This window comes from Eumetopias jubatus, unplaced genomic scaffold (genome assembly GCF_037043125.1).
Source record: "Eumetopias jubatus isolate StellerSeaLion01/CBP00866 unplaced genomic scaffold, mEumJub1_p1.0 scaffold_14, whole genome shotgun sequence".
In the NCBI taxonomy this organism is placed as follows: Eukaryota; Metazoa; Chordata; class Mammalia; order Carnivora; family Otariidae; genus Eumetopias; species Eumetopias jubatus.
The window spans coordinates 75,806,979-75,819,104 of NW_028274820.1; the positions used below are offsets into that span (position 1 = coordinate 75,806,979).

A 12,126-nucleotide genomic window follows, 5' to 3' on the forward strand; every position below is an offset into this window, starting at 1 on the left:
TTTATTTTTCAAAGTTAGGGTGAGAGCTATTTTTAAAACATGAAACCATTTTAATTTTTTTACATCTGAAATAACATGTTTCCGTAACATACGAGAGTTCATTTTCACTGTAGACATTTTAAATAATACAAATGGTGAAAAAAGGGAGGGAGAAGAAAAAGAAGGCTCTGAATTTTAGAGTCAGATAGACTTGAGATTGAATCTTTGTTCTGCCTTTTACTGGGCAAGTAATCTTCGGTAAATTTGTAATCTTTCAGTTGAGGACAACACCTAGCCCATGCTGAAAGGGTATATGTAAATGGCTTAAAACAGTGCTCCACATATACTAAGTGTTGAATGGGTAGTTATACAAGTATAGATACAGGGCGCCTGGGTGGCTCAGTTGGTTAAGCGACTGCCTTCGGCTCAGGTCGTGATCCTGGAGTCCCAGGATCGAGTCCCATATCGGGCTCCCTGCTTAGCAGGGAGTCTGCTTCTCCCTCTGACCCTCCCCGCCTCGTGCTCTCAAAAAAATAAAATCTTTAAAAAAAAAACAAAAAACAAGTACAGATACAAATCAGCATGTATTGATTGAGCATTTACAGGGCAGTGTACTGAGAGATTTATACTATACAGAGATGCACAGATATATATAAAGGGCTATGTGTGTGTGTGTGTGTGTGTGTGTGTGTAAAATCTAGTGAACATTTCCAATTGTCTTTAGAGCATACGTCTTTATTTTTTTTTTTAAAGATTTTATTTATTTATTTGAGAGAGAGAGAGAACGAGAGATAGAAAGCACGAGAGGGAAGAGGGTCAGAGGGAGAAGCAGACTCCCCGCTGAGCAGGAAGCCCGATGTGGGACTCGATCCCGGGACTCCAGGATCATGACCTGAGCCGAAGGCAGTCGCTCAACCAACTGAGCCACCCAGGCGCCCTAGAGCATACGTCTTTAATAAGATCTCAAATCCTTCCACTTAGTGATAACTTCTCTTACCTGTTTTAACATAAAGTAGTCTTTGAGTATACATATAAAAGGATGTCATTTTGTAGATACTACTTTGCAGTCGGCTTTTTTCTTAACAGTATTTTATTTTGCCACAGTATTTTTTTAGGATTTATTTATTTGTTTGAGAAGAGAGAAAAAGAGAGAATGTACATGCACAAGCAGGGGGAGGGGCAAAGGGAGAGGGAGAGGGAGAGAGAGAGAGAGAGAATCCTCAAGCAGACTCCCCTCTGAGCTGGGAATTGGTATATATTTAAATGTACCTTTGTGTAAATTCAGAAGTTATAAGGTTATGGAAGAATGCAATAATATTCACTTTCTCTCTTTTGTATAAGAGAAACAGCTTTTGATTTTATTTTCAAAAATTAATATTTTTTGTGTGTGTAAAAGGTGACTGAAATGAATCTCTCCTCCCTATTCCGCACCTGTGGAGATGCCAGGGGGTGGTTGGGACCTTTGGTTAGGCTGTGATCCTGGTGAGTCGGGCTTGAGTTCAGTTTGGGCCAGTTGGCCCTCCTCTTTATAGTCACGGACCACACTGCTTGGCCCCACAAATCGTCCTGCAAAGTTCCAGACAGTGGTCATAAGGGAAAGAATCTGCCATGGGAGCTAGAAGAACCCAAGAAGTCTTATCAGTAACATGTTTGCACATGGAAACCAGGTCATTTTAAGAACTTCACACATGGTCAGTTGGTGGGTAAGTATATATTTACTCTGCACAGACAATCCCCTCTCTGCATAGGCATACTTAAACTGAACAGGTTGCATCGTCTCCAGGGAATGGTTGTAGGTAACTTTATTTTATTTTATTTTATTTATTTATTTTTTTAAAGATTTTATTTATTTGAGAGAGAATGAGAGATAGAGAGCATGAGAGGGAAGAGGGTCAGAGGGAGAAGCAGACTCCCTGCTCAGCAGGGAGCTGGATGCGGGTCTCGATCCCGGGACTCCAGGATCATGACCTGAGCCGAAGGCAGTCGCTTAACCAACTGAGCCACCCAGGCGCCCAGGTAACTTTATTTTAAAGATTAGAATCTTTTTTTTTTTTTTAAGTTGAGGAGTTTATTAGGGAAATATGAGAGGCAAATACACCCCAAGTGACAAAAAGAAAATTCTGAAAATGTCCCGTCAAGCGAAGTGGGGGCCTGGCCTTGACTTCCCCAAAAGGACAAGAAACTGGTGGGTTAGGAACAACATTCTCTGGTGGCCACCTTGCCAGGGCGTAAGTGTCTCAGCCAGGACTGCCTCCCATCCCCCACCAAAGGTGGAAAGGAGACACAAGACTGTTTATAGAATCAACGCAGAGGCAATGAGAACTGTAAGGAAAGTCAGAGAGAGAGAGAGAAAGAAAGGTGGGGAGGACCTTGACAAAGAGTCCCAGGCATTTGGCTCGGAGCGCCTCAAATACACTGACGAACAGTTCTACAAAATGTTACTTAAAAAGATAAAATGCCTAATGTTGGTTCCAAGAGCTCTCCTGGACGTCTTCTCACATGCCACATCACACACTGATGTACACAGCGGAGCCCAAAGGCCACGCTTTTGAAAAAAGAAAAACAAGAATAAGCCCTGTTGCTCTTTAAGGACAGAGGAAGGAGCTGAGGCTGCTGGGGCCTTTCCCACGTTGGCCTGTATTCCGTAAAGCAACTTCCCAGCAGCAGCATGGTGTAGTTCTAGGTGAGGGTCTCACCTTTTGTCACCCGTGCTTCAATGTACTCTATTTTCCGTTCGAGGGCTGTCAGTTTCTCATTTAGTGTTGCAAGTCTTGAATGACAAGACATATCAAACGAGTTGAGAAAGTCCGCGATTTTCTTGATGCTGCTGGTGATGACTTTTATGTATTCCCGGTTCACCCAGTCCTGATGAATCTCCCGCTGCACTGGATCCTCTTGACCCGCCATTGCTGCCACCTGACGAGGATAAAGATTAGAATCTTAATCTACTGATCCAATTCATTTCTTTCCAAGTGGGTCTGGGTTTGTCACTATGGAGTGCTGATAGGTACCAGTTACCTTTTGGGAAACCATCACTGGTAGAAAATGTTGCTGATATATATAGACTTTCATATTTGCATTTAATAGAGCTTATGCAGTAAGATAGTTGTCAAAAGGATCTACAATTAACTGAATTAATCCAGTGTGTTGAAGAATATTTTTCTCTAGTTTCATTCTATAAATTTACTTCATGGAATTATACACACAAACCTTCTTATTATTCATCTTTTTTTCCTCTTCTCTTCTTCTTTCCTCCCTCCACCATCTACTCCCTTTTCTCTGGATTGAGGCAGAGTTATCTTCCATAGAAGATGCTTTCTGGAATATTCAGCGAATTCTCTGGGGAAGTCTTCAGAGGCTTCACTAGTGAGCAAGGAAGCCTGGGTGATGTGTGTATAGATGTATTCGTTGATTTTCATTTGAAGGGCTTAGAAATGTGTCATCCTGAAATAAAGGATTGAATTTCTACTGCATATTCATTTATTTCTACATTGAGGATGAATGTAATTTTAATAGGTGAGGAAACAGGTTATTCATTGCAGATTCTGCTATTGCTGGAGTGTTCAGCTTTTTTCCTCCAGTGAAGCTTAGAGATGTTTATGTGCCAAGGATTCATGTTACAGTCACTAAATCTGCCAGAGCTGTAGAACAGTAGTATGGATACTTTAAAAGAATTAATATTAGCGAAAAATGAAGGTCTGCAAAACATTTGCTGCTGGGAAAATTTGATTAATGCTTGGTGCTAGCCAGAATGTTCTGTTTTCCATACAGTTTCATATACATTGTTTCTCATTGCATTATTACTTTCTCCCCATGAAATCGTCTTTTAAAAAGATCCTTTTTCTATTTATTTATTTATTTATTTATTTATTTATTTATTTATTTATTTATTTATGAGAATGAGAGACAGAGAGCATGAGAGGGAAGAGGATCAGAAGGAGAAGCAGACTCCCTGCAGTTGCTTAACCAAGTGAACCACCCAGGCACCCAAAAAGATCTTTTTTCTCATATATAAATGCTCCTTCTGTCTGCATGCATACATATGTTCCCATTTTCCTAAAATAGCTGGATAGACTATTTCAGCAGAGCATCTTTGCCTTAAAGAAAAATAAGAAAATCACTTTCCCTAAACTGCATGCCCTTGCCTGTGGTAATAAGCAGAATAATGATCTCTAAAGATGTCCATGTCCTAATTTCTAGAACCTGTAGATATATTACTTTAAATGGCAATGGGAAATTAAGGTATTAGATGGGATTGAGGTTGTGAATAAGGTGACTTTAAAATACAGAGATTATCCTGGATTATCTAGGTGGCCACGGTATAATCACAATGGTCCTTAAATGTGGAAGAGGGAGGGGGTGCCTGGGAGGCTCAGTTGGTTAAGTGTCTGACTCTTGATTTCAGCTCAGGTCATGATCTCAGGGTCGTGAAATCAAGCCCCATGTTGGGCTTTGCGTTGAGCGTGGAGCCTGCTTAAGACTCTCTCTCCCACTCCATCTCCCCCCCCTCCCCTGCTCATGCTCACACACTATTCTATCTAATAAAATAAAAAAAAATGTGGAAGAGGAAGGCAGAAGAGGCCAGAATAATGTGATATGAGAACAACCCCACCTGCTGTTGCTGGCTTTGTAGATGGAGGAAGACGGCTGTGAGCCAAGGAATGTGGGTGGCCATATGTAACCTTTCAGAAATAATCTTGCATAATAAATGCATGTATATATTTTCTCTTCCTTTTATTTTACATAAATGGGAGCCTTTTATCCATAGTTTTATATTCCTTGAGTTATTGCTTTTTTAATCAGTGTTGAAAAAAGATGTAGAGACTTTCCATTTACATTGATTGCATTCTTTTTAAAAAAAACAGTGTTTTAAAAAAATTGCCTTAAATGACTGTACCGCATTTTAAACAGTCCTCTGTTGATGGGCTATTAAGTTGTCTTTAGGTTTGGGTATTGTAAGTTGTCTTAATCCATTTGGGTTGCTGTATTAAAATACCATAGACCTGGGTTGCTTATAAACAACAGAAATTTGTTTCTCGCAGTTCTCGAGGCTGCAGAGTCCAAGATCAAGGCACTAGCGTGGTTGGATTCTGGTGAGGACCGGCTTCCTGGTTCATAGATGCCATCTTTTTGCCATGTCCTCACATGGCAGAAGGGCAAGGGAGCTCTTTGGGGTCTATTATATAAGGGCATTAATCTTCATGAGGGTTCTGCCCTCATCAACTAGTCCCTTCCCAAAGGCCCTGCCTCCAAATACCATAATCTTGGGCATTAGGATTCAACGTTACAAATTTGCTAGGGGGGATGCCAACGTTCAGTTTATAGCACAAGTCATCGTGAGTATGCACAAGTATATTTGCAACATAAATTGCCCAAAGTGGTATGGACGGATAAGTTCATGAATTTAAAATTTTGATGATTGTTTCAAAATTACTCTCCAAATAGTCCATCCAATGTATACTCTGTTTTGTAGCTTCTGTCTGTGCTAGATGATACCTTGATTTTTAGTCACAGTAAAGTGGAAAGTGTAAGACACTAAGAGATAGAGATCAGACAGAGTGACACTCTCTCTATTCCCTCTTAAATACAATGTCAAACATTGTTTTCTGATTGCCAGCCTTGACTTTCGCAGATGATCCGGGTCTTAGAGCCAGTGTAGTTCCTCTGGCAGTAACGAGAGTGGGGCAGAAGTTGGAGTACTCCTGTCCTACAGGATAGTGTGTGGGATGATTGTGCAGGTCTTAACAGAGGGGAGGGAAGGCAGTGTGACATCTGGCCTTGCATTTTCCCTTGTTTGGGATGCTGATGGACCTAAGAACACGGTATTTAGCTAGCATATGTGAGTCCTGCATGTAGTTCTTCTGCTTTGGAAATATATAGCCCATTTCTAGGAGAGGCACAAGACCTTAGTATATCTTAATTTTTCAGTAATAGATAAGCTGTTGTCTCATGACCAGGAAAAATTGTATAGCACTTTCAGGGGCCATGGATATCGAGTCTATGACATTTTTCCCCAAGAGTCTTTCATAAGAGGTCATCAACAATCACGTACAAAGATACCTGCTCACTTTACTTTCACCAGTGCTGTGTATGAACAAACTTTAAAAAAAGTGACAATTCTCTCACTTCCTATGATGTTAGAAAGATTACATAGTTATCTTACCGATAAAATGAGGGCAATAGTTCATAGGAAGCGTAATAATTTTATATAATTATCTTTGTCAACCTGATGCGTAAAAATAATATCTCATTTAAGTGTGTTTAATTATGAATGAGGTTGAACATTGTTAAATATATATAAAATTGGTTTTAAATTGATGTATAATTGCTTATTTTACATTAAGAAAGTTAATCTTTTTTTCTGCCATATATTTTGCAAATAAAATTTTCCAGCTTGTCATTTGTCTTTTGTCTTTATTCATGGTATTCTTCTCTCATGCAGATATTTTAAATATTTATGTAGTCAGGCTTAAATTTTTTGTTTATGTGTCTTGTTTTGTGTCTTGCCTACAAAGGCCTTTCCTTCTCTAAAATTTTAAAAAAATTATTAAAACCTCCCATATTTCCTCCTAGGACTTTTACACTTTCCTTGTTTACTTTTGAAACTTTGATCCACTAATGGAGTTTTTCTCTTTTGGAGGAAAAATTCGAGTAATTAAATATTAAAATGTGATTTGGCATAATCTTATAGGGCCTTTATGTTGAATATATATTTTAGCCTGGTGGTTCCACTCAGGTTATATTCTTTCATGAATTTTAGTAATTAATAATTCTTTTTTGGTTTTGAAGTTTTCAGTATAATTGTTAAGGGTGGGATAAGTAATGTTTTGAACTATCATTGCAACATGCAAACCAATTTACCTTTTTGTTTTAGAATTATCGTAGTAATCCATAAAAAATTAGACATTCAAGAATGAGTTAACTTCAAAGCATCACAAAACACATGCTATTAATAATCAATCTTTGGAACACCTTGCTGTTGTCTTGCTCTACTTCCGCGTGTCTGATTATAGCAATTTGAGGGAGGAAATGTATTCAGTCTTAGTAATTTTTTATTTTGACTTAAGCTTCCCAGTGGGGAAAATAAAGATGAATTATTTATGCTTTATAGTTTTTGAAATTGGTGTTGATAAAAATAGTGACTAATGAAGCAAGCATTGGTATGCATTGCTGGGGTGTTTGAGACTTTTCCTTTTCAATTTTTCCATTGTGGCCTAACAAAATTCTGTTCTGCTTGAAGAAGTCATATGTTTAAGACAAATTAAATTTAGGGACGCCTGGGGCGCCTGGGTGGCTCAGTCGTTAAGCGTCTGCCTTCCGCTCAGGTCATGATCCCAGGGTCCTGGGATCGAGTCCCACATCGGGCTCCCTGCTCAGCAGGAAGCCTGCTTCTCCCTCTCCCACTCCCCCTGCTTGTGTTCCTGCTCTCGCTGTCTCTCTCTGTCCAATAAATAAATAAAATCTTTAAAAAAATAAATAAATTTAGGGACGCCTGGGTGGCTCAGTCGTTAAGCATCTGCCTTCGGCTTAGGTCATAATATCAGGGTCCTGGGATCGAGCCCCGCATTGGGTTCCCTGCTCAGCAGGGAGCTTGTTTCTCCCTCTCCCACTCCTCCTGCTTGTGTTCCCTCTCTCACTGTCTGTCTCTATGTCAAATAAATAAATAAATAAATAAATAAATAAAATCTTAAAAAAAACAAATTAAGTTTTAAGGTCAAGAACTATTTTCTTGATTAAACATATATTACTTCCGTGATAACTGCCTCTTATTCCCAGGTCAACAGGACCTCTCAGAGGAAGCCAGAGAGTTTCCTGTGTTTAATTGCCTTTAGTCAATGAAGACTTGTCATGAGTGAGTTCTGAAGGGAGCCTGACTTTACCTCCCAAGATGAGGAAGTGATTGTCTACACCATCATAATACATATATTTGCTATTTATTGAAGTCACTCAGAATATTTTGCCAATTTTATTTTAGTTCTTCAGATTTTAATATTAATACTATTATTTTTTAAGTCCAAATCTTGCAAATAACACAATCATACCCCTGTGATAGAGCAAATATTATTCTCCTTCACAGTTGCAGAGATTCCAGTCTAGTAAGCATTAGTGCCTGTTTTGCTTGGGATGTGTTTCTTAAGTTTGTAGCCAGTTTTGCTTAATTACATTTACATTTCTCAGGGTTAAAGAGGCTTTGGTGAGGATAATAGAAAACCACACTTATTGGTGGGGGCCATATCATACATTATCATACTCTGCCTCTGGACCACCCCTGCTTCTTGTCATTATTTAGTTTTCAACATATATTGTTCTTTTGGAGTGCACAGCCCTGGGATGGGTGCTTAAGTGCCTACCTTTCCCTTCTCTCTTAGATGTCGTCTTTCCTTGGCTTCATAAGGAAAAGAAAGGGGATTGTTGCAGTTTTGATTCATGTGTCTGATAGAACTTTTCATTTTAGGGGAAGAGATAGGCATGAGGGAGGTGGAAGAAATGGAAAGAGGGATAGAGGAACCTTTCTTTCTAGCAGAACAGATTAGCTAAAACCACTCATTTGTTTAAAAACCGATAAACCCAATACCATTTGAAAGCTTGACATAAACCAGGCACCGTTTAGGTGCTTTGTGTTCTTAATTCATTTAATCCCAAATGTAGGTTTTATTACCCCATTTCACACAGGAGGAAATGAATTCAGAAAAGTGTTTTGTTTTTTGGAATATTATGCAGCCATCAAAAGGAATGAGATCTTGCCATTTGCAACGACGTGGATGGAACTGGAGGGTGTTATGCTGAGTGAAATAAGTCAATCAGAGAAAGACATGTATCACATGACCTCACTGATATGAGGAATTCTTAATCTCAGGAAACAAACTGAGTGTTACTGGAGTGGTTGGGGGTGGGAGGGATGGGGTGGCTGGGTGATAGACATTGGGGAGGGTATGTGCTACGGTGAGCGCTGTGAATTGTGCAAGACTGTTGAATCACAGTTCTGTACTTCTGAAACAAATAACGCAACATATTTTAAGAAAAAAGAAAAAGAAGAAGGTAACAGGAGAGGAAGAAAAGGGGAGTATGTCAGAGGGGGAGACAAACCATGAGAGATGATGGACTCTGAAAAACAAACTGAGGGTTCTAGAGGGGAGGGGGGTAGGGGGATGGGTTAGCCTGGTGATGGGTATTGAGGAGGGCACGTTCTGCATGGAGCACTGGGTGTTATGAACAAACAATGAATCGTGGAACACTGCACCAAAAACTAATGATGTAATATATGGTGATTAACATAACAATAAAAAATTAAAAAAAAAACTTCAAAAAAAAAAAGAAAAGTGTTTTGTTTTTGTTTATTTTTTGGTGGGAGGTGGGTAGGGGCAGAGGGAGAGGGAGAAAGAATCTTAAAGCAGGCTCCATGCCCAGCGCGGAGCCTGATGTGGGGCTCCATCTCACAACCCTGAGTTCATGACGTGAGCCAAAATCAAGAGTCGGTTGCTCAGTGGACTGAGCCGCCCAGGAGCCTAACCAGAGAAGTTTTAAAGAAGCTTGTCTAAGGTCACATAAGTGTCAGAGCCAAGACTCAAATCCAGAACTCTATGACTCCAAAGTTAATGTTGGTTTACTCATCTATTTCTTATATCTCTAAATACCATTTATATGCAGACATCTCCCAGATTTTATCTCTAGATCTCTAGACTTAGTCTGGACCTCTCTAGTTTAGATCCCTAGTCTAGTCTAGACTTCTCTGAACTCTAGACCTGTTCATCCTGTGGTTTACTCAGCATCTCCACTGGGATGGCCCATAAATACATGTAACTCAACACATACCCAAACTCCTGATTTCTAGGGCCTTTTCCACTTACTATTCACCTATCTATTTCCTCCTCGGATCATAACTGCTCCATCCTTTCAGTTGCTCAGGTCAAAAATTTCTTGAAGTCATCCATGACCCCTTTATGTTCTTCTTACTGTTCACATGCATTCTGTCGAGAAATCTTGTTGATTTTATCTTCGCAATTTGATACCATTTTCTGCCTGGATTATTGGAAAGGTTTCCTGGCTGGTGATCTCACTTTCAGCCTTGCTTCCCAAGTCTATTCTAAACACATCAGCTCAAGAGTCTTTTCAAACAACAGACTTCTCTCCTGCTAAACTCCCCATTTTCCTCACCCTCAGAGTAAAAAGCCTTATGGGATCTGGTTCCGTTAACCTCTCTGATCTTATCTTCTATCACATTCCTTCTTCCTGGCCACACAGGACTTCTCACTATCCCTTTAATACACCAGGCACACAGCTGCCATAGAGTTTTTGTACTTTATGTTCCTTCTTTCTGGAATGCTCCCCCTCCAGATATCTGCATAGCTCACCCCCTCTTTTCTTTCAAGTCTCTGAGCAAATGGTTCCTTCTCAGGGAGGCCTACCATGACCACTCCTCTTGCTGGCACTCCCCATCTCTTTAACCCTGTTTAAACTTCTTCCACTGCACTTATCACCTTCTAATAGATTATATAATTTCTTTGTTACTGTGTATTTTCTGTTTCTCCTACCTTCTGATCTCCTCCCAACTGAAAGCTCCATACTGGCAGGGAGTTTTTGGGTGGCTGGGGCCCTGTATTGTTCATTTTGTGTTCCTAGCAATTATGTCAAGGCCTGGCACATCATTGATGATCAGTAAAATCTGTAGAATGAAAACATTTATTCACAAACATGGGATGAAGCCCTGTGCTAAGAGTGAGGAATATAGGGACCTTTCCTGGCTCTTAGATTTTTAATTGATTACACTCGTTTGGGGTTTCTACCTGTCAGTTAAAGGGAAATCAAATTCTAGAGAGGTTGTAACTCCCAGTGGTGAAAGGAAGCAGGGTGTATTCAGCAGTTGCTTTGTATCAGATGTTTCATATAGATAGAATGCATTCATTTAGGGCGCCTGGGTGGCTCAGTCGGTTAAGCGACTGCCTTCGGCTCAGGTCATGATCCTGGAGTCCCGGGATCGAGTCCCACATCGGGCTCCCTGCTCGGCAGGGAGTCTGCTTCTCCCTCTGACCCTCTTCCCTCTCGTGCTCTCTCCATCTCTCATTCTCTCTCTCTCTCAAATAAATAAATAAAATCTTAAAAAAAAAAGAATGCATTCATTTATACCTTACAACAACTCCATGAGGAATATGTTATCAGTGTTTCGTAGGAAGTGATTCAGGGATATTATGCATTCTACTTAAAGACTCAAATCCATGTCTGTCCGCTTTTCCAGTCCTGCCACACTGCCTCTCTGGCTGTGCCCCATCACCTGTGGGATGAGCCCTGTTTCCTAAGCATGGCATATAAGACCCTTTTGGTCTGCATTCAGCCTGTCTGACGAGCCTTAGTTTTTCTCTTTCTTCTGGACACTGTCAACTCCAGCTTCTCTTTAAAGGCTTGCTTTTTACCTAATAGGTCATCTGCTTACAGCCTCACCCCTCTGCAGACTGCTTTTCCACTAACTGAAGTGCCTTCCGCCTTCTGCCTGGGGAAGTCTCTGCTTGTCCTTAGAGCCCCAGCTCGCGTGCCACCTCCTCCATGTAGCCTGGTCTCGCTTCTCTTGGGGAGGTAGTCGGTCGCTGCCCACTGCTTCCCAGAATGCCGCCCATCACGTGGTAATTACTTATCCTTTCCACGATGTTCTAGTTAGTCCCCAGGAATGGAGCTCTCTTTTCTTCTTCATTGCTTTACCAGTACCTAGGACAGGGCCTACTATATGCCACACCCTGGGTGAATGTTTCTTCACTCACTTAATAGTAATTCGAGCTATAATGGGTAATGGAAGCTGGGATTTTCAATGAAAAAAACAAAAGAACAACAGTTATAATCTGAGAAAAGTCTAGACGACACCTCAGAAATGTTCTGTGGATCAAACATTCATTCGTATATTCATTGCTTTTGGGTAGTTACTAAGTATATGGACTTAATGGGTTCAACACCCAGCTCTGTCACTTACTTCAGGCTTAACGTTGCCCGGTTACTTATTTCTCTGAACCTCCACCTGGTCTGTGAAATGGGGGATAACATTGGTGCCTACCTATTAGTATGGCTGGGAGGATTTAATGCAATGTATATAAAAGGACTGTCATACATTAAGCACTAATATAAAGCAACAAAGTTTTCTGGAGGAGTTAATATTTTTACTAC

The 12,126-nt window shown here is 40.3% G+C and overlaps 1 protein-coding gene and 1 pseudogene across 4 annotated transcripts in view; one reads left to right on the forward strand and one right to left on the reverse strand.

Annotated features, from left to right (window-relative positions):
• ST7 (suppression of tumorigenicity 7) overlaps nt 1-12,126 on the forward strand; it is a 235,114-nt gene that overhangs the window by 66,808 nt on the left and 156,180 nt on the right. The gene's annotated exons all lie outside the window — the stretch shown is intronic.
• Nucleotides 2,532-2,886, reverse strand: LOC114210677 (putative protein BRICK1 pseudogene; annotated as a pseudogene).